The sequence below is a fragment of the Phyllobates terribilis genome, unplaced genomic scaffold (genome assembly GCF_046119375.1).
Source record: "Phyllobates terribilis strain yellow unplaced genomic scaffold, ASM4611937v1 Scaffold_2__4_contigs__length_985480577, whole genome shotgun sequence".
NCBI lineage: Eukaryota > Metazoa > Chordata > Amphibia > Anura > Dendrobatidae > Phyllobates > Phyllobates terribilis.
This window is the reverse complement of record NW_027362762.1, coordinates 708626936-708653760: the sequence shown is the minus strand read 5'-3', so window position 1 is coordinate 708653760 and position 26825 is coordinate 708626936. Positions and strand designations below refer to the sequence as shown.

At 45.5% G+C, this 26825-nt stretch overlaps 2 protein-coding genes across 6 annotated transcripts in view; one reads left to right on the top strand and one right to left on the bottom strand.

The window, feature by feature from the left end:
• AP4B1 (adaptor related protein complex 4 subunit beta 1) overlaps positions 1–7880 on the bottom strand; it is a 43831-nt gene extending 35951 nt beyond the window's left edge. Inside the window, exon 1 of one of the 4 annotated variants that reach the window (XM_073667154.1) lies at positions 7782–7880. The gene's annotated coding sequence lies outside the window, so the exon portion shown is untranslated. Of the gene's footprint in view, positions 1–7529; positions 7640–7676; positions 7762–7781 lie in introns of those variants that run through there. The other 3 variants (XM_073667158.1, XM_073667157.1, XM_073667155.1) reach the window with 3 other exon arrangements.
• The window catches only part of DCLRE1B (DNA cross-link repair 1B), a 35064-nt gene continuing 15971 nt past the window's right edge, over positions 7733–26825 (top strand). Inside the window, exons 1-2 of one of the 2 annotated variants that reach the window (XM_073667160.1) lie at positions 7733–8018; positions 19680–19734. The gene's annotated coding sequence lies outside the window, so the exon portion shown is untranslated. The remainder of the gene's footprint in view (positions 8019–19679; positions 19735–26825) is intronic. The other variant, XM_073667159.1, reaches the window with a different exon arrangement.

Here is a 26825-nt window from a genome sequence, read left to right as displayed (position 1 = left end):
ATATCATCAAAAAGTTTATTTATTTCAGTTCTTCAATACAAAAAGTGAAACTCATATATTATATAGAGTCATTACAGCCAATGAAAACACAAAAGTCAATAACTCAGTAAATCAAAATAATTAACAAAAAACACCTCAAAAGGCTTCCTACGCATATAAAAATGTCCCTTAGTCTGTCTCAGTAGCGTAAGGCAGCGCTATTCATCATGCTGAGGGGCACTCGCCTCACCAGGTCAATTAAAGCACACATGCAACGTCTTTCCGGTATTTCACAATCCAGCAGTTTATTACTTATCATAAAGTCCATCTCAGTGGCTCGCCGACATATTACACATATAATGTGCAAGAGCCTTTCCAGTGACAGATATGTTCACTTGGCTCCAGATACAGCCTTCAGCAAGGTAACAATATCAATGTCCACATCAAGCAGCGTTTTTACCTTTGCCGGGTTTTAGCTGCTTCTCTCATCTCGGTTCTGCCACAGCTGTGGCTTTACGGCTTCCCAGACGTGGTCTCCAGGCCTCGTACCTTCCAAGGCTACTGGGATGTTTACACACATAACATCCAGCCTCTGCCTTCCAGGACTCTTGCCTTCCAAGGATACTGGGATCCCCCACACACCCAGGGATCCAGCCTCTGCCTTTCAGGCTTCACCAGGCCTCACTCTCTCTCTAGCCTCCCCAGGCTAACGGTGTCCCACACACAGGGAACAGGCCTTACGCCTTTTTCACACCCTGTTTCAAAACCACCAGGATTTATATATCCTTCAGTGCACACAGGACCTGTGATGATGTCAGTCATGTGATCAGTCCTTCTGTGCGCACAGGACCTGTGGTGATGTCACAGTCACCTGAGGGGGGGAGGTAAATGGTCAGCTACAGCACACCCCCTGGACATTCTAGCAATGCAGCAACCCACTGCATTACATATCCCCCCCCTCTGTTCAAACTTGTGGGGTTGAACACATAGCATACACAATCATATTATAACCCACGGTTCACACAGAGACCATGTACTTGACAATTGCGCTGCTCAGTCCCTGGAACATTAGTCATCGACATTAGCCCATTCCTTAAGGAACTACCATCTGTCATTGTCACTGAATTCGTTAAGTCACATTTCCGGGTCGTAACCCTGTCAGACCTCCCCCGCTCCCAGCGGTCAATACAGCAGTGTGACTCACATGCCTTTGTATCTAAGGTCCGGTTCGACTCCGTACTGTCCCATACTCTATTGGGTCGTTTGTATGGGCCTCTCAGACCTGAGTTACTGGAGGTCTCACTACCTCTAAACCCACGCCCACTACTCTCAGGACATCTTGAAAGGTCTCTAACTTCAGCTGTAGCTGTTCTGTTATTTAGGAGGCCCTTTCTCTGTCTGGTCTCAATTTCTAGACGGCTGCCACCTTCTGCTGCTCAGGCGATGCTGCCTTTCCATTCGCAGTCTGGCGAGATTCAACTGTTCTACGTCTCGCAGGTAGGTCACTCGGTACTCCATCAGCATTCGTATATATGCAAGATTTTCTTCCTTTCCTACAGCGGAGAATGACACCATGCTGTCTTCATCTGGTATCCAGTCCTGACATTCACGAGGACTGCTTACTATCATCACACCAGACTTCTTTACCATCATTTGCATGGCTCGGCCATTTCTCCCAATGAGCTTTCTTACCAGAGCATGAGGCACCCGGATGACCTCTTCACGCAGACTTTGAGCTTTTCTCATAAGCTCCAGTTGTCTAATGGCTTTTTCCGTCTTCAACCGGACAAACCGCTTTGTGCGAATACATCGCCAGTTCATGTCACTTAGGATGGTCACCCTCTTCACTGTGACTTCAGTTGTGGACAGGACCACCAGCTGTTTAGCTTCTGAGGTCGAGTACACCTTACAGGCTCCCACAGCCTTCTTAAACTCTTCATGCACTGACTCTCTGGTGCATTCTTCTCTCAAATCTTCGGGTACATCTATAAGACACTTGTACCGAGACGTGTGTCTCACCGGTGGTCTCCAAATGATCATCTGGCTCAGGTTTCAGGGACAACTGATTTTCAACTTCTTCACCCTGTATGCTTCCCCTGAGCTGACTCACCGCTACAAATTCAAGAATTTTCGTCTTGACCACTTCCATTTCATACTTATCTTCTGTTAACACTCTCTTAGCTCTCCTCAGGTCCCCCTTCTCATGGTATAAAAGGAGTAAGTGCAACTTGTTTGCCCTTTTCCTTCTCCAAGGAGGCCTCGTTCACTGAGTGATACTTTGCCAGGCGACCTTTGAGCTCGAAAACTTCTTCCTCTAGATCAGCTACTCGCCTCTCAGCAGCCCATCTCTGAAGCTCTTCCTGCTTCAACTGCTCCTTTAACAGTAGAGTTCTCTCAGACCTCTCTGTCTCCAATAAGCCCACTCGGCTCTCGACAGCCAGTCTCTCAAGCTTCACTTGCTTCAAATGGGCTTGTAGCGACTCCTTGATCTCGGCTTTTACATCCACCGAATCACCCAAGCTCGCATCAGCCTTATCCTCCTCTAATTTTTCCTTAACCTTGAGGAGATCCTCATAGTCTCTCTTAATTTGTTGCAGTTCCTTACTGAGTTCACCACACTCCTTCTTGGATTCACACAGCTCCTGGTTGAACTGTTCGCGCAGTCGTTCTAGGTTTTGATCACGTCCAGAAACTTCATCCTGCAGCGCCTCTTTTAGGGCAGACAGCTCCTATCCCTCTGGTGTAGACCCTCATCCAGCTTTTGCTTCACCTGCCTCAGCTCTAACCGTACCAGGGAGAAGCGATGATTCACCTCGCACAACTGATCTTCACACTCCGCTTTGTCAAGCTCCAATTGAGAAACCTCTTTATTTCTCTGGAACATTTCTTTCCATTTGTTGATTTCCTCGCTGCTTTCTTCCAGTACCCGCTGCAAGTTCCTTACAACCTGGTTAATTTTCTGCCGTTCAGACTCCAGGCTCAGCTGGTCTGGGGACCCGTTCTCCAGGTTTTCCCTTAGCTGATGCCCATCACTCTGACACTGCTGCCTGATAGGCTCCAGCTCTTGGTCATGACTGGCCGCCTCCTCTTTCAGGGCTGTCGGATCCTGATCCTTCTGTCTCAGTACTGTATCGGAGGTTGCTACTGGAAACGTCACCTCCTCTTCTGCTTCTAAAGGAGGATCCACACTCGGAATAAAAGCACACAGCATTACATTTTCTTTATTTGCGCTTTCAGCATAGGCTACAGGAGCAACTTTTTTGTGGCCCTTGCACCGTCGACGACGAGAGGGGGACTTTCTCACCTCGTCTAGCTCCTCCTGACTGAAATCTCTTTCTACTTTCGTAGTGTCACCGTCAGTTCTGTGGTCTGTGTCACTCCCCATGGTGTTGTGGACCAACAAGTCACCTCCCACCTTGATGTCAACCCCTTCTACTGGAGCTACCCCGTTATTAACGGTCAAATTGTCATTTTTAGGCGGTACCAACCCACAACCAGTAACCAATTTTGGTTTTCTATACTCCACGCTCTTTTGAAACTCCGCCCCCTTTTGGACACCCACACCTGTAGGGGGATTTTTACAAAAAAAAAAAAATCAGCAATAGTCTTAGGACCCAGTTCACAACATATCTTACCACCTCCCTGGGCACTCTGGGATAGTACCGGCGCCACAGGAGATCTCACAGCATGGTCCTCTGCTGCCTTTCTGTAAAGGGCCAACAGCTCCTGCCCTTCCTGTATCACGACCTGTTGTCGTTTCTCAAATGCCTGCTGCGATTTTAACAAGCACTTTAATCGCTCAATAGCTTCAGTCTCATTTGCTGCTCCCTTCACAGCCATCTTTATCAGCTCCTGCATTTCTTCAGGACACTCCATTTCGCTGCAGACCGTTTGCAGCCGGTCATCTAACCCCTTCTCCATTCCGTCTGGGGATACTGCTCCATTCACAGCCATCGCGGTACACTGTTCACACTAGACAATTCACACCGCTCTCCCCGGAAAATTTTCGTGGCCCCCCCGAGCCACAACAAACCAGGTTTGAGTGCGAGGACAATTTTCGCAACCCCGCCGAGTTACCGCCAGATGCTTTAATCTTCGTGACCCCGCCGAACCACAGCAAGATGCTTGCATCCACACTCGTCGTCCTGTGCCCTTACCTCTAGCAACCAGGCTGCACTTGCCCGCATTCTCCAACCACCTGTAAGGCAGCGCTATTCATCATGCTGAGGGGCACTCGCTTCACTTTCAATTAAAGTACACATGCAACGTCTTTCCGGTATTTCACAATCCAGCAGTTTATTACTTATCATAAACCGCTCATAACATAGTCCATCTCAGCGGCTCGCCGACATATTACACATATAATGTCCAAGAGCCTTTCCAGTGAGATATGTTCACTTGGCTCCAGATACAGCCTTCAGCAAGGTAACAATATCAATGTCCACATCAAGCAGCGTTTTTACCTTTGCCGGGTTTTAGCTGCTTCTCTCAGCTCGGTTCTGCCATCGCTGTGGCTTTACGGCTTCCCGGACGTGGTCTCCAGGCCTCGTACCTTCCAAGGCTACTGGGATGTTTACACACATAACATCCAGCCTCTGCCTTCCAGGACTCTTGCCTTCCAAGGCTACTGGGATCCCCCACACACCCAGGGATCCAGTCTCTGCCTTTCAGGCTTCACCAGGCCTCTCTAGGCCTCACTCTCTCTCTAGCCTCCCCAGGCTAACGGTGTCCCACACACAGGGAACAGGCCTCACGCCTTTTTCACACCCTGTTTCAAAACCACCAGGATTTATATATCCTTCAGTGCACACAGGACCTGTGATGATGTCACAGTCATGTGATCAGTCCTTCTGTGCGCACAGGACCTGTGGTGATGTCACAGTCACATTATCAGTCACCTGAGGGGGAGGTAAATGGTCAGCTAGTGCACACCCCCTGGACATTCTAGCAATGCAGCAACCTGCTGCATTACAGTAGGCTCGACAATCATGAGGAAGACTGCTGACTTGACAGATGTCCAGAAGGCAATCATTGACACACTCCACAAGGTCCCAGAGTTCCAATTTTCATTTGGAAATCAAGGTCCCAGAGTCTGGAGGAAGAGTGGAGAGGCACACAATCCAAGCTGCTTGAGGTCTAGTGTGAAGTTTCCACAATCAGTGATGGTTTGGGGAGCCATGTCATCTGCTGGTGTAGGTCCACTGTGCTTTATCAAGACCAAAGTCAGCGCAGCCGTCTAACAGGAAATTTTAGAGCACTTTATGCTTCCCTCTGCCGACAAGCTTTTTGGAGATGGAAATTTCATTCTCCAGCAGGACTTGGCACCTGTCCACACTGCCGAAAGTACCAATAACTGGTTTAATAACAACAGTATCACTGTGCTTGATTGGCCAGCAAACTCGCCTGACCTTAACCCCATAGAGAATCTATGGGGTATTGTCAAGAGGAAGATGAGAGACACCAGACCCAACAATTCAGACGAGCTGAAGGCTGCTATCAAAGCAACCTGGGCTTCCATAACAACTGAGCGCCTCCATGCCACACCGCACTGATGCAGTAATTGATGCAAAAGGAGCCCCGACCAAGTATTGAGTGCATTTACTGAACATACATTTCAGTAGGCCAACATTTTGGATTTTAAAAACATTTTTAAAGCTGGTGTTATAAACTGAGATAATGACTTTTGTGTTTTCCTTGGCTGTAAGCCATAATCATCAACATTAACAGAAATAAACACTTGAAATAGATCACTCTGTTTGTAATGACTCTATATAATATAGGAGTTTCACTTTTTGTATTGAAGAACTGAAATAAATTAACTTTTTGATGATATTCTAATTTAGTGAGATGCACCTGTACCTCCAATTTTTTCCTCGGATCGCTCGGTCATGTACACAGCCCTATAGATTATCATGGTGCAGGTAATATCTGTGAAAACCATGGACTGCGCTTGTTCGAGATAATCAGTCATGTGACCTAAAGGTGTTTATAAACCTGAATTTAAAAAGAAAAACATGAAATAGAGTCCATTAAAATAACTAAAAAGCATCCTCAGCAACCCAATCTCCCAAAACTCCTCTTCTAGTGCTGTCAGGTCTTTTCCATCTTCTTCAGGTCATAAGGACATACGAATCCTCTGGCATATCACCAAACGCAGCAGGGGTGAAGTGGTGATGTACAGTACCAGCCAGGAGAGGACCTGGGCAGTACTAGGAGAGGAGTGGGGGATCAGTAGGGGAGTCTGCCTTTTATCATCTCTGCTGTATGCTACTTATAGAAACAACAATGGAAAGCCTCTTTAACCCTTCCAGGCCTAATGACCATTTTCCTCTGGTCTTGTGGGCAAGACTTATGTCTTGTTCAGATGAGAGTATATTCGGTCAGAGTGCTGTGCTCCATACTGAACCAATAATACCCCATCTGCCCGTCCACACAAGTGATTTTTTTTTACGGACAGATCACCTGTGTGGAAAAGAAATAAATCTTGGCAGTCTTGATTTAAAGGGGTTGTCCAGGACTTTAACATTGATGTCCTTTTCTTTGGCTAGGTCATCAATGTCTGATTGCTGGGGCTGTGACACCCGGCACCCTTGCCGATCAGCTGTTGCCGGCCAGAACTGCTCAGTTACGCAGCACAGCTCTACTGACTGCTCAACTTCCGTGGTGGATACTGCACATCCGCCCACTATTGATTTGAATAGGGGGGGGCGGATATACCCGGCTACCCTCACTATTCAGTCTGCAGAGCTGTGCAACTCTGGCCACCGCCGACACCAGGAACAGCGGATCAGCGAGGATGCCAGATATCAATGGATAGGCCCTCAATGTTAAAGTCTCGGACAGCCGAAGCAGAACATGTAATAGAAAGCAGCTCCTCAGCATGTCTGCTATGCTGCACACGGAGCCTGTCCGCTTTTTGCAGACTTGACTAGTCGATGGAGTCATGAGGGTATGTGCACACGATCAGTGTTCACTGCGGATTGGACACAGCACAAGTGCACTGCGTGCGATCCACAACAGCCCGATGTTACAGCATAGTGGATGGGATTTATACAAATCCCATGCCCACTATGCGTAAACTGACATGCGGCCCGTCTTTCCAGACCGCGTCATGTCAATTTCCCCTGCGGGTCCGCATGCAGGCGGAAAGTCTGCAGGTGAAAAAAAAAAAGAGGTCGGTGTTCATTTGCATAATGAGCAGCAGTCGGAGGCATCACGTCCACAGCCAGCTCCGGATAGTCTGCACATTCCCTAAGCCAAAGTTAGACATCGGTAAACTATGGTCCACGTGCGGGCTGTCCGCAGGTCTGTCATCCATGAGGCTGTTGAGTTCGCGGCGCAGACCTATGCCCAGGCCATAGATGGACCATGTTTCATGGACGTGTAAATTCAGCCTGACACGATTAAAGGGGATGTCCACTTATTTATTGCTCAGAGGAAATCAAACAAGCTTGACAATCTCTGCCCCGGTGTCCCGCAGGTCACAAGCCGGACTCATCACACACCGCTGACATTGGGGCAAGTGTGAGACCTGTGAAGAGAATATTTACCGGCCAGGTGATCCCCATTACACGTAGGAATGGACACAGATCTCAGCACAGTGACTATGACTGTAAGGCCCGTGTATTACCAGAGCAACTCTGACACTACAAAATACCAAGGTCTACGGTATGAAAAGCGTCAGCTAAAGAGTTAACCATTTTGGCGGGTCCAGCACCCCCGGAAGCTCCGCCTTGTGTGCCCGCTCCCTTAGAGGAATAGAGAGAGGAGAACACGGAAGTGCTGTGTGTATGCGGTCTCACCGAGGATGTGCGCTCCGCCGGCACAACTCCGTGCTTCCGGGATGGAGAGGCAGAAGCAGCAGAACCCTGCAAGCGTTGATCTGGAGCTGAACAGCGCATGCGTGAAGTAGTCTGCGCGCGCGGACGGACTGGACAGAAAAGCAATATGCAAGCAGCACTCAGTACTTTCCAGCAGTTCTGAAGGCAGCTGACCTCATGTTATTAGCTGTGCTGTAAGGACCGCAGCGAATGGCGGAGGTACATCCTAATGTCTTATTACTACTTTTCCTGTGGGTCAGATATCAGCACTCTCCCTTCTAACCAATCAGATCGTGGCTCTAAGGAGATTCAGGGATGTTGAAGCATGAAAGACGTGATGTGATTGGTTGAACAGTTTTGAACTAGTGGAGTGTGTGCAAGTCTACAAGGGGCATTTATGTTCAGCTGTCCTGCTGGGCATCTTATGCAGGCAGTGGAGTGGGCACATGCACTTGAGGCTTTCATTGTGGAAGCTATTACACAATGCTGAAGTTGGTTTCTTATTTGCTAAAAATGTTTTTTTTCTTAAAACAAAAAGAAAAAAAATCACAATAATAATATACAATGGTGCTCATTCCATTCATGGCACCCATTCCATAGTCACAGTCACTATACTACAGTGCTGCGTTTCTCTAATCCTCCATACAGTCCCAGTCCGCTTTTCTGATGAAAGTCCATGTTGGACCGAAATGTCATAGCTATTCATTGGACTGTTTCTGGCAGGGATGTCAAACTAACACACGGGCAAAATGAAAAACAGTATACAGAATAACGGGCCCCACGTAGTCCTCCATGCAGAATAACGGGCCCCACGTAGTCCTCCATGCAGAATAACGGGCCCCACGTAGTCCTCCATGCAGAATAACTAAATAATAAATAAATATATATATATATATATATATATATATATATATATATATATATATAATAAATAAATAAAACCACCCTGCTGGCCAGATTTGACCCACGGGCCACAGTTTGACATGTATGGTTTATGGATTGTAATAAAAACCACTTCAGCTCTCACATCCTTAAGCTGAGTGCCGAGTTTTACTCTCAGCAGTAAAATACACTACGGGGCGGTGCCCTGATGTAAATACAATTAAAAATAGCTACAAAAATTATAATGGCACAAAAATGGGTATCAAAGTGGATAACAAAGAATGTTATTGGAACGGTTAAATGTCTTTATGCGACTGATCTCACATTGCAGACATAGATAGGGATATCTCTCGTCAAATTCAGGTAACTCCAGCCTGTCCTGGGCATCAGAGCTGGTATCAAAGTGGGCAAATAGCAAATTTTCATAGATTTTAATAAATAACTGTGATTATAAGGGGTTAAATGACTTTGAGCCACTGATCTCACACCACCATTGTACAGATGGTGATGCCCCACATCAAATTCAAGTCACGCCAGCCTGTCTCACAGGACTGTGGAGTTGGTATAAAATGGACCGACTCCTAAAATATATAATAAATTGGGTACAGTAGTTCAATGCAGGATGTGCTGAATATTTTTTCATAAGAATTTGGGAAAGTTATGAAATGTCCTATAAATAATGTCTGTTCTGTTTCTGATCTAAGGATCTCCGCTTTTAGTTGAGATGAATCTGTTCTCTACCCTTAAAATAATTTTAGATCAGATTTGAGGTCATCTATAAAGGAGGATCTGATGGAGGTGATACTATTTCTCAGAACAAATTCATAGACTGCACAAATGTTACTCAGTATGTTTTTGTTATAAACTGTTTTTTTCCTACTTTTTGCATAGTGTATTGCATATTTACAATTTATTAAAGTTTTTTGTATTCCAATAAATATATTTTATGTTCTATCATAATGGTGATTAAAAGCATGTTTCCATTTTACTGCAGTAAATTTATCACTTTAACAAGAGGGAGTCGAAGTCAGTGAAATTGAGGAGTCGGACGTTGTGCTTACCGACTCCACAGCCCTGCTGGCTCATAAGGGTTTTCGGGTATCAAAGTGGGGAAACGACCAATTTTCACAGATTTGAATAAGTCGTGTTTCTAACGGGTTAAATGATTTTGAGCCGCATCAAATACAAGTCACTCCAGCTTGGCTCAAACTTGTTCTGGGCATCAATGTGCCAATTTTGGCCATCTGGGCCAGGCTGGAGTAACCCGAATTTGATGAGGCACACCTACGTGTATCTGTAGTCTTTAATCAGTGACTCAAAGCCATTTAACTCTTTCAATAACACTGCCTATTTTTGTGCCACTTTTATAATTTTTGTAGTTGTTTTTAATCACATTTACATCAGGGCTCATCAGTGCATTGCATTTTGTTTTTGTTGTTAAACCTGAAAAAGGAAATATTTGTGAATAAGAAATGAACATCAGCATCGTAGGTAATAGTCTATTTCTAGAATATGTTGCCGCCTCTTGATCGGAGGGATCAGTCCACCAGGAATGTAGTTTTCTACCTCCCCCATGACAGCACCATGGAGAGAGGGGATCCGCCCTTCAAGAACAGGAAACCTACAGATAAAAAGGGTGGTACCTCTCCCCGGATCAGTTGGTTTCCTGTCCTTGACGGGGGACCTGCAGTGTGCGGTACCTGCAAGAAAGAAGATACCTGTAAAGAAGATCCAGGCCTGGCTGGTCCGATCCAGGCAGCGGGGGTTCCCTGCCTTGGCCAGTGCAGTGACCTAAACTCCATCGCTGGGTCCGGCGGGCCTGCAGGGTAAGCGGAGAAGCGCGGTCACAGCATCGCATTCTGGGTGTCTCATATGCGCGTGGACGCGCCACAGGTGCTTCCTCATGATGCGGCCAAGGTGGCGTATCCTGAAGTAGTACCCGGCGCGAAGCCGCGGAAGAAGAAAAAAGAAAAATGATGAAAAAGCTGAATAAAGTAAGAGGCTCCTGCCCTCATAAGGAAGCATTTGCGAGCAGTAAAGTCCTGCACGACAGCTGTGGGGCTGCTCTTCTAGATGGAGGGTGCCATGGAGCAGGTGTTATGATCTGCTACAAGCACTAAGGAAAGACAGGAGATCTGTCCCTACAATAGAACTAAGCTGAATCCCTACGATGTAACGGGGAACCTGATCCTGCGATCAGACCCGCTAAAGTCCTCGGCTAGTCTGAACGAAGACCTATAGATGTGAGGGAAGGGATCCCTACAAGAACTAGGGACTGGGAGAAAGATGGACACCTCCTAGCAGAAATTGTAGCAGAAATAGGAAAAACAAACAAAATAGAACATAGAGGTCCGAAGACCTAGCAAAACTGACAGAGACAGGTAACAGAGTACCAAGCTAGCTCAAGAGTAGAAATTACAATGAAGTCCAGCAAGGCCAGGAGGGCGGAGCCGGATTAAATAGGTAAAAATGGTCATGTGACCAGCAAACTAGAAAAAACCTAACAGGAGAGTTCTAACAGTACCCCCTCTTCTAAGAGGATCCTCCAGATCCCCTAGGCCCGGGCTTATCAGGAAACCTCCTGTGAAACGCTCTGACAAGTCTGGAAGCAGAAACATCATCCGCCCTCACCCACGAGTTATCCTCGGGTCCGAAACCCTTCCAAGCGACGAGATACTGCAAACTCCCTCTATACCGTCTAGAATTTAGGATGCGGGAAATTTCATATTCCCCGTCCTCCACCACCGGAGGAACAGTGGCAGAGGCGTCACCATCCGACACATCAGCTCTTTTCAACAAAGAAACATGAAATACCGGATTAATCTTCCAGGAGGTAGGAACCTCCAACCTAACAGCAGATTGGTTAACTATCTGAAGCACCTTAAAGGGCCCTACGAACTTGGGACCCAATTTTTTAGAAGGAATCCTCAATCGCAGATTCTTAGAGGACAACCAAGCCATGTCACCAACAGCAAACAAAACCTCTTGCCGTTTCCTATCAAAGTACCTCTTAGATTTTTTGTTAGCCTCCTGAAGATTACCACGCACATCCGTCCAAACTCTCTCCAAATCACCGGAAAAGCTCTCCTCCTCAGGCACAGCCGATACCAATTTGGAGAATGACCCAAAAGACGCATGTCTCCCAGAACAACAAAAAAAAGGCGAACACCCAGCAGAAGAGGATGTATGGTTGTTAAGAGCAAATTCAGCAAGTGGCAGAAACTCAGACCACCCCTCTTGATTGTCTGCCACAAAACAACGCAAGAACTGTTCAACATCCTGGTTCTTTCTTTCTGTAATAATTGGCGAAACCCAAAAACCTCTGTATCGATTTCAAACCAATAGGCCTAGGCCATTCCTGCACAGCTTGAACTTTAACCAGATCCATCTCAAAACCTTCACTGGAGATATTGTAGCCCAAAAAACTAATTCTCTGTACAGCGAACTCACATTTCTCTAGCTTAGCAAAAAGCGAATTGTCCATTAATAACTGTAAAACCTCACGTACGCTCCGCCAATGAGACTCCAGATCCGGCGAATAAATCAAAATGTCATCCAACTACACAACCACATTTTTTCCGATCAAAGGTCTAAGGATGTCATTAATAAGATTCTGAAAAAATGCTGGAGCATTGGTAAGACCAAAAGGCATAACCAGATTCTCAAAATGACCCACAGGAGTGTTAAAAGCAGTCTTCCATTCATCACCCTCCTTCATGCGCAACAAATTGTATGCCCCCCGGAGATCAATTTTAGAGAACCACTTGGCCCCCACTAACTGGTTAAACAAATCAGGAATCAATGGCAGTGGGTAAGGATTGCGTTCAGTAATTTTATTAATCTCACGAAAGTCCAGACAAGGACGTAAACCGCCATCTTTTTTTTTTTACAAAAAAAAATCCAACAGCCACAGAAGACTTGGAAGGCCTAATGTGACCGGCGGCCAAGCTTGTCTGTATGTATTCCTCCAAAGCCTTTCTCTCAGGAATAGTAAGATTAAATAAACGACTTTTAGGAAGAGTCGCTCCAGGGACAAATTCAATGGTACAATCATAGTCTCTATGGGGAGGCAAAATTTGCGATTCCTTCTCAGAAAAAACTTTCCAAAAATCCTGAATAGGTACAGGTAATTCCCCTTTATCCACAGCAGCAATGCGCCAGTTACAACACTTGTCATAACACTTAGGGCTCCAGGACTTAATTTCATTGGTAGACCAATCCAGTACAGGATTGTGCAATTTTAACCAGGGTAACCCCAACACTACTGGAGAAGGTAAATTATTTAATACTACCAAATCCAAATTCTCTTGGTGAATACCATTAATAGTGAGGGGAAATTCACAGACCTTGTGAGTAACACTCTTTAAGGGAGAGCCATCGACAGAAACCACAGCAATAGGGGATGACAAAGGTTTGGGTTTTAATTTAAGTTTTTCCAGGAATCCCCCATCAATCACATTCAGAGTAGAACCACAATCCACAAATACCCGAAATTCAATTAATTCTTCCTGAGCAGTGGTAGTAGCAGAAAGAAGTACACCCTTAGTATTTAACCCCTTCCCGACCCGTGTCACACCGTCTGTGACATGGAGGGATCGCGCCCCTGCAGCGCCTGCGAGCGGGGTCGCTCAGGTGTCACAGTTGCTACTGCAACTGGACATCCTGAAGTCGACCCCACGGGGGGTGGATTAACCCCCCCCGTGCCTGGGACCCCTCCGATTGGCTGTTTCATTTTCACTTTTAGTGAAACTGCCAATCGGAATGAATTAAATATTTCACCAATGAAAATTGGTGTAATATTTAAATCTGGGCATGGCCTGATGCTTACAGCATCAGCCATTGGCTGGGGGGAGTGTCACCTCTGTCCCCCCCTCCCCCCAGATCTGATTGGGGGGCTAGCGTCACATGGATATTAGCCCCAATCAGATGTGGAGCGAGTTTTAAATGATGGCCGCAACTGCCCAGCTCCTACCCGTCCATGGATCATGTGGTGCCGTTGTGGACCCTCTGCTGCTGACCCCGTGGATCGCGTCTGCTGCCGCCGCTGATCCGCATCAGGTAGTATTGCCCCCACTCCCCCCCGACCCCCCCCCTTCACCTCCCCCCTCCACTTTTATGATTGCTACTTCCTGTAGGTGGCACTAGAGTTCTAGTCATCTTCCTCTCTAAAGAGACAATTTGCATATTTCCAGCAGGAGCATTGCGGCTTTAAAAGTCTCCTCACCTGATACGCTTAACATGTCACTCTCCGCAAGGAGAAATATTACCCTTAGACACCGGTCTGACGCCTCTCATCCAGCCAAACCAGAACTCACACTTTGCACTGACGAGGGGCAGTACCCCGAAACACAGTGTCTGCAAATTGAGTTTCTGGTTTTGGCTTTTTATCCTAAGTCATGTGATAAGGCTCTTCTAAGGGTCACTATTGACTTTTAGGATTGCTACTTTCTGTAGATGGCACTAGAGTTCTAGTCCTCTTCCTCTCTGAAGAGACAATTTTCATAGTTCCCGCAGGAGCATTGCGGCTTTAAAAGTCTCCTCACCTGATATGCTTAACATGTCACTCTCCGCAAGGTGAAATGTTACTTGTAAATTAACTTGCACAGCCATTAATGTCTAAACCATCGGCAACAAAAGTGAGTACACCCCTAAAGTGAAAATGGCCCAATTAGCCATTTTCCCTCCCCTGTGTCAAGTGACTCATTAGTGTTACAAGGTCTCAGGTGTGAATGGGGAGCAGGTGTGTTACATTTAATGTTATCGCTCTCACACATTCATACTGGTCACTGGAAGTCCAACATAGCACCTTATGGCAAAGAACCCTGAGGATCTGAAAAAAAGAATTGTTGCTCTACATAAAGATGGCCTAGGGTATAAGAAGATTGCCAACACCCTGAAACTGAGCTGCATCACAGTGGCCAAACCATACAGCAGTTTAACAAGACAGGTTCAGGACTGGCCTCGCCATAGTCGACCAAGGAAGTTAAGTGCACATGCTCAGTGTAATATCCAGAGGCTGTCTTTTGAAAATAGATGTATGAGTGCTGCCAGCATTGCTGCAGAGGTTAAAGGAAGGAAGGAAGCTTTTTCGAAAGATGATGCACAACAAAGCCCTCAAACAGTTTGCTGAAGACAAGCAAACTAAGGCCATGGATTACTGGCACCATGTCCTGTGCTCTGATGAGACCAAGATAAACTTATTTGGATCAGACAGTGTCAAGCATGTGTGGCAGCAACCAGGTGAGAAGTACAAAGACAAGTGTGTCTTTCCTACAATCAAGCATGGTGGTGGGATTGTTATGGTTTGGAGATGGACGATTGCTCACGGCTGTGGGGAGCTACAATTCATTGAGGGAACGATGAATGCAAACATGTACTGTGACATACTGAAGCAGAACTTAATCCCCTCCCTTAGGAAACTGGGCAGCAGGGCAGTATTCCAACATGATCCCAAACAAACCTCCAAGGCGACCATTGCCCTGCTAAATAAAATTAAGAGTAAAGGCCCTGGACTGGCAAAGCAGGTCTCCAGACCTAAACCTTATTGAACATCTGTGGGGCATCCTCAAACAAAATGTGGAGGAGCTCAAGGTCTCTAACATCTACTAGCTCCGTGATGTCGTCATGGAGGAGTGGAAGAGGATTCCAGTGCAACCTGTGAAGCTCTAGCGAACTCCTTGCCCAGAGTTAAGGCAGTGCTTGAAAATAACAGTGGCCATACAAAATATTGACACTTTGGGCGCAATTTGGCCATTTTCACTTAGGGGTGTATTCACTTTTGTTGCCAGCGGTTTAGACATTTAATGGCAGTGTGTTGAGTTATTCAATTCAATGGGAGGTGGATGTGCAGTACCCTGCGGCCACTCCAACTAGGCGGCCATGCTCCGCAAGTAAGCACTTCTGGCCGGTGGCCGCTGCCAGCACCGATAACAGCTGATCGGTGGGGGTGCCGGGTGCGGTACCCCGGCCGATCAGGAATTGATGCCCTATACTACGGATGGGGCATCAATGTAAAAGTAGTGGACAACTTCTTTAACCACTTCGCGCCAGAGCCTGTTTTTGCCTTCGTGACCGGGCCAATTTTTTCAATTCTGACCACTGTCACTTTATGAGGTAATTACTCTGGAACGCTTCAACGAATTCCCCTGATTCTGAGATTGTTTTTTCATGACATATTGTACTTCATGATAGTGGTAAAATTTCTTCGATATCACTTGCGTTTATTTGTGAAAAAATCGGAATATTGGTGAAAATTTTGAAAATTTAGCAATTTTCCAACTTTGAATTTTCATGCCCTTAAATCAGACAGATATGTCACACAAAATAGTTAATAAATAACATTTCCCACATGTCTACTTCAAATCAGCACAATTTTGGAACCAAATTTTTTTTTTGTTAGGAAGCTATAAGGGTTAAAAGTTGACCAGCGATTTCTCATTTTTACAACAAAATTGACAAAAACATTTTTTTAGGGACCACATCTTATTTGAAGTGACTTTGAGGGGCCTTTATGACAGAAAATACCCAAAAGTGATACCATTCTAAAAACTTCACCCCTCAAGGTGCTCAAAACCACATTCAAGAAGTTTATTAACCCTTCAGGTGCTTCACAGGAATTTTTGGAATGTGGAAGAAAACAATGAACATTTAACTTTTTTTCACAAAACTGCTACTTTAACCTCAAATTTTTAATTTTCACAAGGGCAGACAGAAAAAATGGACCCCAAAATGTGTTGTGCAATTTCTCCTGAGCACGCTGATACCCCATATGTGGTGCAAAGCCACTGTTTGGGCGCACGGCATGGCTTGGAAGGTAAGGAGCGCCATTTGACTTTTGGAATGGAAATTTGACTGGAATCGATAGCGGACGCCATGTTGCATTTGGAGAGCCCCTGAGGTGCCTAAACAGAGGAAACCCCCAACAAGTGACCCCATTTTGGAAATGACACCCCTCTGGGAATTCATCTATGGGTTTAGTGACCATTTTAACTCAATGGATGATTTCCAGAAACAAGCACACAATGGAAGGTTTAGATTCTGGAGAACCCACCCCCCCCCCTGGAAATTAAGTGAGCTCTACTCGAATGTGTCATTCACTAAATGAGCCAAATGTTTGAATGACAAATTGGGATACATTTTTACAGTTTAAAAACGTGGTTCTGTGTGGAAGATTTTAAAGCAGTCAGTGACGCATAAGGCTGGCAATGATGGGCATTGTGGGCAATATTAGCGGGTATCACGCCTCATTCCTCTCTTAGTACATACACGACATCTTTTCTGGGGGTTCCTTCTTGTTTCCGTTGCTGGAATAAGTGCAATAAAATGTCGCTCAGTGAGTCTTTTCACATCCTCAGATTCTAATGGATGAGCGGGGCTAACACTTTGAAAGACAAGATTTTCAATTACCTTTTCTTGATAATCAAGAAAAGGATCTGAATTTCCTGCTTTTTTGTACAACACAAAAGAATTGTATGTGGCCACCTGAAACAAATAAATAACCAACTTTTTATACCAGGTATAGGACTTTCTTGATACCTGGTATGGCTGTAGAACCTGGTCTGCAAGGTCCACACCCCCCATGTGTTTGTTGTAGTCAATGACGGACACAGGTTTTTGCTTCGGAGTGGTGGATCCTAGTTCTACAATGGCCCTTGTTGCATCTGTGTGGATCGAGCTGAGGACAAAAATATCCCTCTTATCCCTATATTTCAGGGCAAGCAGCTCTCCGTTGCGTACAGCCCCTGACTGCCCCTTTTGGAACTTTTGGTTGACCAATGGCTGTGGAAACCCCTGACGGTTTTTACGAATGGTCCCACAAGCCCCGATGTTGTGTTCAACCAGACTTTTAAATAGGGGTATGCTGGTGTAATAATTGTCCACATATAGATTGTAGCCTTTTTGAAAAAATGGACTTATCAGCTCCCAAACAATTTTTCCAGATGTCCCCAGATAAGTAGGGCATCCTGGTGGGTTTAGTTGGCTATCTTTCCCCTCGTATATGCGAAAAGCGGATGTGTATCCGGTTGAACTTTCGCACATTTTATAGATCTTTATTCCAAACCTTGCCCTTTTAGATGGGATAAATTGCTTGAATTTTACAAGGGACTCATCTATAGAAATATTTTGTGTTGGGGTGTAGAGGCTTAAGAATTTTTCTGACAAATTTTCAATGATGGGTCTAATTTTATATAACCTGTCATGTTCTGGGGCATTTCTGGGCAGGCATTGACTATTGTCGTTAAAATGCCAAAACCGCATGAGCATTTCATAACAGGTCCTAGGCAGAACGACTGAAAACATAGGGGTGGCTTGAACAGGGTGGTTGGACCAGTAGGATCGAATGCTCAGTTTTTTAACAAGCCCCATGGCAAATGTAAGTCCTAAAAAATTTTTTATTTCTGGGACATTAGTTGGTGTCCATAAATTTGCCCTAGCATAGTAAGATCGGGGATTCTGGCTTATGAATTGGGATGCATATAAATTTGTTTGCACGACAATATGCTCTAGCAAGCTGTCTGTAAAAAAACAAATTAAAAAAATGAATTGGTCCAAAATCTTCCACCTCCACATTTATACCAGGAATGGCGTTGAAATCAGGGCTGAATGGAGCAGCCGAATCCGAAGCCTCCCATCTGGGAAATGCTAGATCATGTGGCAAAGCCCCTTGTACACTGGCGTGCGCCAATTCACTAGTAGCAGGGACAGCGCTTGTACTGGGCAGTGTTCCCTGATTTGGAGACGTTTCTCTGACAGGACTGACTGATCTGACAGGACTGACTGATCTGACAGGACTGACTGATCTGACAGGACTGACTGATCTGACAGGACTGACTAACCCTAACTCTTACTTTCTTTATTTTATTTTTTTCACTTTTACAGTGGCAAGGCTGACAGCTCTTGTCACACTGTTTCTCCTCTGCTCTCTCACTGAGATCGGAGGAGAAGCAGTGTTTTATCAGCCAGATCGCCCGGGAAAGTTTGTTGCTAAAACAAACTTCCCTGGTGATCTCTCTGATTGGCTGGTGTGACGCTGACATCATCGAGACCTGAGCCAATCAGAGGTCACAGCACCGGGATCCCCGCCGCTCCTGAGGTATGTGGGGGGTCCCGATCGCCGACCACCGGCTGTCACTATCTTTTAAATGCCGCGATCGCGGCATCTAGAAGATAGGAACAGGTTAACATCATGGGGACCTGATCCAATCAGGTCCCCATGATGCCACATGTCAGAGCTATCGCTCTGAACCGGTACCGCAGCGCTAGCAGGACCCTGGGGGTCCTGAGTGCTGCGGGACCACCCACCGTTTTTAAACGTCGGCGCTGCACAGAGCCCAGGCAGCGCCGACGTTTATGTACAGTGGCCGGTCGGGAACCGGTTAATTCTACTTGTATTCATTATTACTTAATATTGAGCAGAAATAAGTCTCTTGACTGCTTGTTACTGCTAATACATGTTTCAATAGGGCTTATTATAACATATTCTTTGCCTTTAGCAGCGAATCAAACCATATAATTTCCTAATTTTTATAAAATTTATCTAAAGCCATAAATCATACTACTCCTGTTATTCAGCCTTAGTCAAAAAACAAACAGCTCCCAATGCAATATCATGCCACACAGTCCCAATACCAGTATGATGTCCCCACACCAGTATGATGTCCCCACAAAGCCCCTAGCACAGTGCGCACGGTGTGAGAATTCACAAGTCCGGCAGGCACTTAGAGTGACTACACCTTTAAAGTAATATATACCAACCTCTATGTGGGTGTGACTATATATTCCCACCCTCCCTTTTCTGGGATTTCCTTTCATCAGACATATTATCATGATTAAGAGCGTTTGCTCGAAACGCTAGAACCGATGTCTGGCCATCCATTCCTATGAGTTTCTTTTTCCAATTTTTAATGCAATATGGAATTAAAAATGAAGTTTTAAACGTTTTTCCTTGATATAGCAGTTGCTGGACAAATACCCTTTTTTCTTACATATTCAACCCAGGAACCGTCTGGAGCTATCCGTGCACCGCGCCCTATCTGGCTTCCTTCCTCCTCTGGTGAGCTGATAAGTTCCCTTTTTCCCCTTCGTTTTCCTACACTTATTTTTGATTGTACTTTTAAAGAGGACCTATTTACTAACTTGTTATGAGTTAATGAATATTTACTAGAACAAACATAGCTGACAGATTCTCTTTAACCCCTTCATGACTGGACAATTTTTTCTTTTTTCTCAATATAGACATATCCAGGTTGGTTTTCATGCTAGAGGACTTGCAGTTTTTTTCCATACAATGTACTGGAAAACTTTAGCTAAATTACAACTGAGGTGAAATGGTTTTAAAAAAATAAATAAAAATAGAAAAATTCTGGGTATTGTTTTTACAGATTTGTTGTGAGGTTAAAATGAGCTGGCAACATGATTCTTTAGGTCGGTACTATTACGGCGATAGTGTGTGTATGCTTGTGTATGCACTGCTCAAAAAAAATAAAGGGATCGCTTATGTAACTCGAAGTCAATCACACTTTTGTGAAATCAACCTGACCAGTTATAAAGCAACACTGATTGTGAATCAATTTCTCCTGTTGTGCAAATGGAACAGACAGCAAGTAGAAATGATAGGCAATTAGCAAGATACCCCCTATAAAGGAGTGGTTCTGCAGGTGGTGACCACAGACCATTTCTCTGTTCTCTTTTTTGGCTGTTGTTTTGGTCACATTTATAAAGGCCGGGTCTGCTCACCACATTATCCGGCCTGTATGAATGCCGGACCGGACGCAGCTGGAGTGAGGGGCAGAATTGGACTGCTCACCCTGCTAAAAAGCCTCTTTGTGTACTCTGCATGTGTCTCAGTGGGAGTACAGTGGCAAAAAGCTGCTGTGTCTACTCTGCACCCATATTTGTGGGGAGTACTGTGCATTTAAGCCTCTGTGTGTACTCTGCACCACGGCCTGTGGGAGTACTGTTCCAAAAAGCCTCTGTGTACTCTGCAGTTATGTCTGTACAAGTGGTGTGCCTAAAAAATAAATTTTATTCTGCTGTCATCTCTGTGCAAGTAGTGTGCCAAAAAACCACTTCCAAAAATGAGAAAAGCATCAAATAGGGGACATGACCGTGGTGGAGCTGCTGGTGGTGCTGCTGCAGGGAGAGAGTGTGGTTGTTCTGTGCCTGCTATGTGCCCAAATACAACACCTTCCTCTGGTGCACGCAGGCGGCAGAATGCTATGCATCCTTTCGTAGGGCTGAGTATCGCTGCACGAATGGTGAGGCCTCAATATTTTGAAAAGGTGTTAGGTTGGATAGCTGAGTGCTTCTAGTTCCTTTGTATTAACTTCCACCCGGTCCACAGCAGGAAGTGCATAGTTGGCACCTGAGGACCATGGTCATCCGACTTCCACCTCACCCCATTGCAAATCAGCTAAGCAGTTGGAGCACCAAGTCCTACAGCAGTCTCTTCTGCTTTTTGATGACTCCGTTGGCTGGGATTCCTATGGCCCATCCACCTGGCCCTGCCTCAAAAGTGGAAGAGACATGAGTGCACTGATGCCCAACCACTTGTTACATAGTAACGTAGGTTGAATAAAAACCTAGGTCCATCGAGTTCAACTTTTCTCACCCAATTGTACTCCCTACACTAACTTGCTGGGACTAGGCCTCACAAATGTATTATTACCATTATTACCTCCACACATGGAGGTAGCCTCCCCATCCTAATTAGGGACAGGAAAACAAGAGGTTAAATAGCCCCTCCCTGCTACAATCCCCAGTGTTTTCCTGTCCCTATGGGATGAAGAGGTTACCTGGGGTGCCTGCGGCTGGCAAGCAGGGCCCTATTAAGTTTACCTGCTGGGCTGCAGGTAGTGATCGCCTCCGGCCTTCCTTCCTTGGCATCTCCCGTGTCTCCTTGAGAGTGGGACCCCCTCACTCGCCTGCGGGTAAAGCTGAGTAGGTTCTTGGGGGCTGGGGGCCTCCTGTAGCTCCCCGGCCGGAGTCTCCTCTGTCCTCCATGGCGGCGTTCAGTCAGGCTTTCGGCCTGCGGGACGTCACTTCCGGTGTGTTCCACCATGGAACGCATGGGGGCCGCGGCGGGAAATTCAAATGGAGAAGCCGCTGTTTGCCCCGAAAATGAGGATCCTTCACCGGATAGGTGAAAATTTGGAGCTGGATCTCGGTTTTCCCTACAAAAGACCCAGATGAGAAGATCCATTAAGGTAGGACAGAATATTCTGCTACTATGAAGGGTGCTGTTCCAAAGCCTGCGTCTGCAGAGCCCAGCGCTAACCCGCCCCCAGTAAGTACTAGGTCCTAGGTTATTCCCCACTCTCTTTTGAGCAGGATCCTAAATATATTTTAAATCTCACTCTTTTTATTTTTAATTTAGGGAGACAAGGATCCTGCACCGAGAGTGGGAGAAAGCACTACAGTTCGCAAATGTGCCATCTGTAGTAAAAAGCTTGCTTCAGGGCATAAGAAACCCATATGCCGGAAATGCACTGACAACATTGTGAAGGAAGAAGTCAGGGGAATGGTTCGGCAGGAAATACAATCTTCCCTAGCCTCCTTCTCACAGACCTTTTCACAAGCCAGAGCTGAAGGTCCATCTCCCCCCAAAAGTAGAAAATATACGGTTAGGGAGACCTCTGATTCAGAATGTGCATGACAACATTCGGAGTCTTATTTTGGATGAATGGGAGTCACCTGAGAAAAGGCTTAGTATGGCAGGAGGATAGATTCCCCCTTGATGAAAAGGCGGCTAAGCTTTGGATGGAAGTCCCGAAGGTTGATGTACAGGTGGCAAGGGTTGCGAAGAAAACAACCCTTGCCTTTGAAGACGCGTCACAGCTCAAAGATCCTATGGATAGGAAGATGGACAGTCTGCTAAGGAAGGCATGGGAAACATCGGCGGCTTCACTGAAGACTAATGTTGCTTCAACTTGTGCAGCTCGTTCCATGTTCCTCTGGCTCCAACAACTAGAGGAACATCTTTGGAAAGGTACTCCTAGAGAAGATCTCCTAGCATCTCTTCCTTTGCTGCAAAAGGCCACTGGATTCCTAGCTGATGCCTCAGCGGAGTCGATCAAGATTGCAGCAAGATCGGCAGCATTATCGAATTCTACGAGAAGAGCCCTGTGGTTGAAGATGTGGAGTGGGGACAACGCATCAAAATCTAAGCTTTGTTCCATTCCATTTAAAGGAGAGTATATGTTTGGGGCGGTCCTAGACGAGTTGTTGGAGAAAGCATCCGACAAGAAGAAGTCTCTCCCAGAGCCAAAGAACCCAAGAAGTTTCAGAAAGAGACCATTTCTCCCCCCTCAACAACAACAGCAGCAAACATTTCAGTACCGAGGCAAGGGTAAAACTGGTCGCTGAAGTTACCCAAAAGGGGGAAGAGGAAGGAATATCTTTCAGGGTTCTAGGCAGGACAGACAATGACGCCAAGAAGGTAGGAGGCAGAATTACAAGCTTCCTTCCTCAATGACAGCTGATATCTTCAGACAGGAAGATACTGGACAGGGTGACGGTAGGAGCAGAAATAGACTTTACCATCTACCCTCCAAGCGTGATAGAGGTAACATCCTTACCATCAACAAGATTACACAGGCTCCTAATATTAGGTCTTCAGAAGCTTCAAAACTCTGGAGTCATTTCACCAGTGCCTCGCATGGAACAAGGAGAGGGACACTATTCTTGGGTGTTTCTGCTAAGGAAGGTCTCAGGTTCTTACAGGATAATACTCAATCTGAAACATCTCAACCAATATGTGAAATACAGAAGGTTCAAGATGGAGTCGATAAAGTCCACGATTCCGTTGATTGGGAAAGGAATTATCATGGCAACAGTAGACTTGCAAGAGGCTTACTACCACATGCCAATCCATCCGGATTACAGATAATTTCTCAGATTTGCTGTAACTCAGAACCGAGAGGTACTTCACTTTCAATTCAATGTACTCTCCTTCGGCATTTCGTCAGCACCCCGCCTATTTACAAAGATCATGGCAGAAGTAGTAGCTTATCTAAGGAAACGGAATATCTGCATCGTCCCATATTTATACGATTTTTTTGGTGATGGCTCCCACGGTTTCAAGTTTGGAAAGAGACCTTCAGATGACCCTCCAGATCCTGGAATCTTTGGGATGGTTGATAAACTACAAAAAGTCAGATCTGATTCCCTCCACCAGGAAGACCTTGGGAATTGTCCTGGATTCTCAGCAGCAAGCCTCTTTTTTGCCAAAAGAGAAGCAGATTCAGTTGAGGTCGAAAGTCTATGCACTAAAGAACCGCAGCGGAGTGTCATTAAGATTCGCCATGTCCGTCCTCGGGTCCATGACCTCATCTATTCAGGTGGTACCTTGGGCTCAGGCACATTCAAGGGTCCTTCAAAACTACATCCTTTCCTGTTGGGACAGATCTCCAAGTTCCCTCTCCAACAGAATTCATCTGCCAGAGAAGGTGAAAGCATCTTTAAATTGGTGGCTCTATCCAGGAAATCTGGAGAAAGGTTCAGCTTGGATTCAACTTCCCTTGTTATCCGTCAAAACAGACGCAAGCAAAAGGGGATGGGGAGCAGTAGTCTCCCATGTGGCCTTCCAAGGGGTCTGGTTTCAAGAAATAGCAGAGCAGTCCTCGACTTAAGAGAACTGAAAGCGGTGGAAGAAACCCTATGGGCAGCCAATTCATTGCTTCAGGGGTCGCATGTCAGTCTACTCGGACAATATGACAACTGTAGCCTACTTGAGATATCAGGGAAGTACAAGAAACAGGAGGTTACAGATGATCTCAGAAAGAATCTTCCACTGGTTGGAGCAGCCTCTACTGTCCTTATAGGCAACTATCATGCAGATCTTCTGAGCAGAAAACACATTCATCCAGGGGAGTGGAGTCTGAACTCAATGATATTTTCATATGATTGTTCAAAAGTGGGGATATCCAGATGTGGACCTGTTTGCAAACCAGAAGAACGCAAAAGTAAGAGCCTTTTACTCTTTGGACCCCGAGGATTCAGCAACAGGGATAGATGCATTCGCTCACCCTTGGAAAGTCGGGCTCACTTATGCTTTTCCCCCGATTCCGATAATACCAAGGACTTTACAAAAAATCAGGTCGGAAGGGGTCAAGACTATCCTAATCGCTCCAATGTGGCCAAAAAGAGCATGGTTCGGAACATTAAGTAGTCTAAGAATGGAGGATCCATTGATGCTTCCTCGAATCCACGATCTACTGTATCAGGGCCCGATTTTCCATCCGGCACCTCAGAATTTGTCTCTAGCAGCTTGGCTTCTGAGACCGCCCTCTTAAAAGCCAGAGGCTTCTCAGTACAGGTGATCCATACACTGCAGAAATGCTGAAAACCGGTCACGAATTCCATCGATGGAAAAATCTGGAAAGCTTTCAAGCTGTGGTATGAGCCTCGTCCATTAGATCCTTTTCGGCCTGACGTGGCCAGAATATTGGATTTCCTACAGGACGGTCTGTCTAAAGGATTAAGACCAAACACACTGAAGGTCCAAGTCCCAGCTTTAAGTTCCTATTTTGATGCTGATTTGGCCCAAAACAGATGGATTAAGAGGTTCATGATAGCTGCTTCTCGGATTAATCCAACAAGAGCTAAAATAGTTCCACCTTGGGATCTCAACGTAGTTCTTAGAGGCCTAACTATGCATCCTTTCGAGCCAATAGCGGAGGCACACATAGACAAATTGTCTTGGAAAGCGGCATTGCTTATAGCTCTGACTACAGCCAGAAGAGTGAGTGAAATCCAAGCCCTGTCTATCAGAGAGCCTTATTGTCGTATTTTGGAGGACAGGATCATCCTCCAGTTGGATCCTTCTTTTCTACCCAAAGTGTCGTCTAATTTTCATGTCTCAGCCCATAATTCTTCCGTCATTCTGTCAAGATCCATCAAATAGCAAGGAAGAAGTATTCCACACGTTGGATGTAAGAAGGACTATAATCTGCTATTTGAGGGAGACAGGTTCTGATCCTTCCTCCAGGTTTAAATTTGTCCAATATGGAGGCCCAAATAAAGGAAAGAAAATTGCAAAAAATACGCTAGCAAATTGGATTACGAAAGCAATTTATGAAGCATACATAGTTCAAAATTTGCCTCCTCCGGAATCCTTGAAAGCTCATTCTACTAGAGCTATGTCGGTCTCCTGGGCGGAAAAAGCTAGTGCATCCATCGAGCAGATTTGCAGGGCAGCTACACGGTCGTCTGTCCATACCTTTGCTAAACATTATAGACTAGATGTAATATCTAATAGAGCCTTGGCATTTGGAAGGAAAGTCCTTCAGACTGTTGTCCCTCCCTAAAATTCATTCTTTGGTATTACTCCAGGTGTGCTGTCGTGGAGGGATTGGAGAAAATAGAATTAGACTTACCGGTAATTCGGTTTCTAAGACCCTCCACGACAGCATGGGTAATTCCCGCCCTTTCCTTATTTGATTGGAAAAATCCTTAGTGTTAATAAATATTTAGAGCATTCATACTGTGTGGTCCTTTGAAAACACTGGGGATTGTAGCGGGGAGGGGCTATTTAACCTCTTGTTTTCCTGTCCCTAATTAGGATGGGGAGGCTACCTCCAGGTGTGCTGTCGTGGAGGGTCATAGAAACCGAATTACCGGTAAGTCTAATTCTATTTTTATTACTGCATTATTACAATTACAAATGAACCAGTTTTGTAATTTTTTAATTAGTTTTATTTTTGTATTACTCTTATGATTCTAATAATGGTATTAGTAAAATCCCTATACCTAAATCTGTTGATCCAGAAGAAGCCAAAAACCCAAGGACACATTCAGGCAATTTGTATCATGGGGAAAAATTCCTTCTTGACCCCGAGAAAAGGCGATCAGTAGAAGAACCCTGGATCAAATGTGCTACTGTAGGTGTAACATTTTGCCTAATTTAACTGTAACCCACAATGTTACCTGTATCGAGGAAATCATCCGGCCCTTTTTTGAAAGCTTTTATAGTGTCTGCCATTACTACCTTTTGTGGTAGGGCATTCCACAGTCCGACTGCTCTGACTGTAAAGAACCTTTTCCTGTTTAGGTGTCGCAATCGCCTTTCTTCCACCCGTAATGAGTATTAGGTTGGAGAATGAGTATGTGGGAGGGCTAATGCACAGTCGGTGAACTACCACAGCA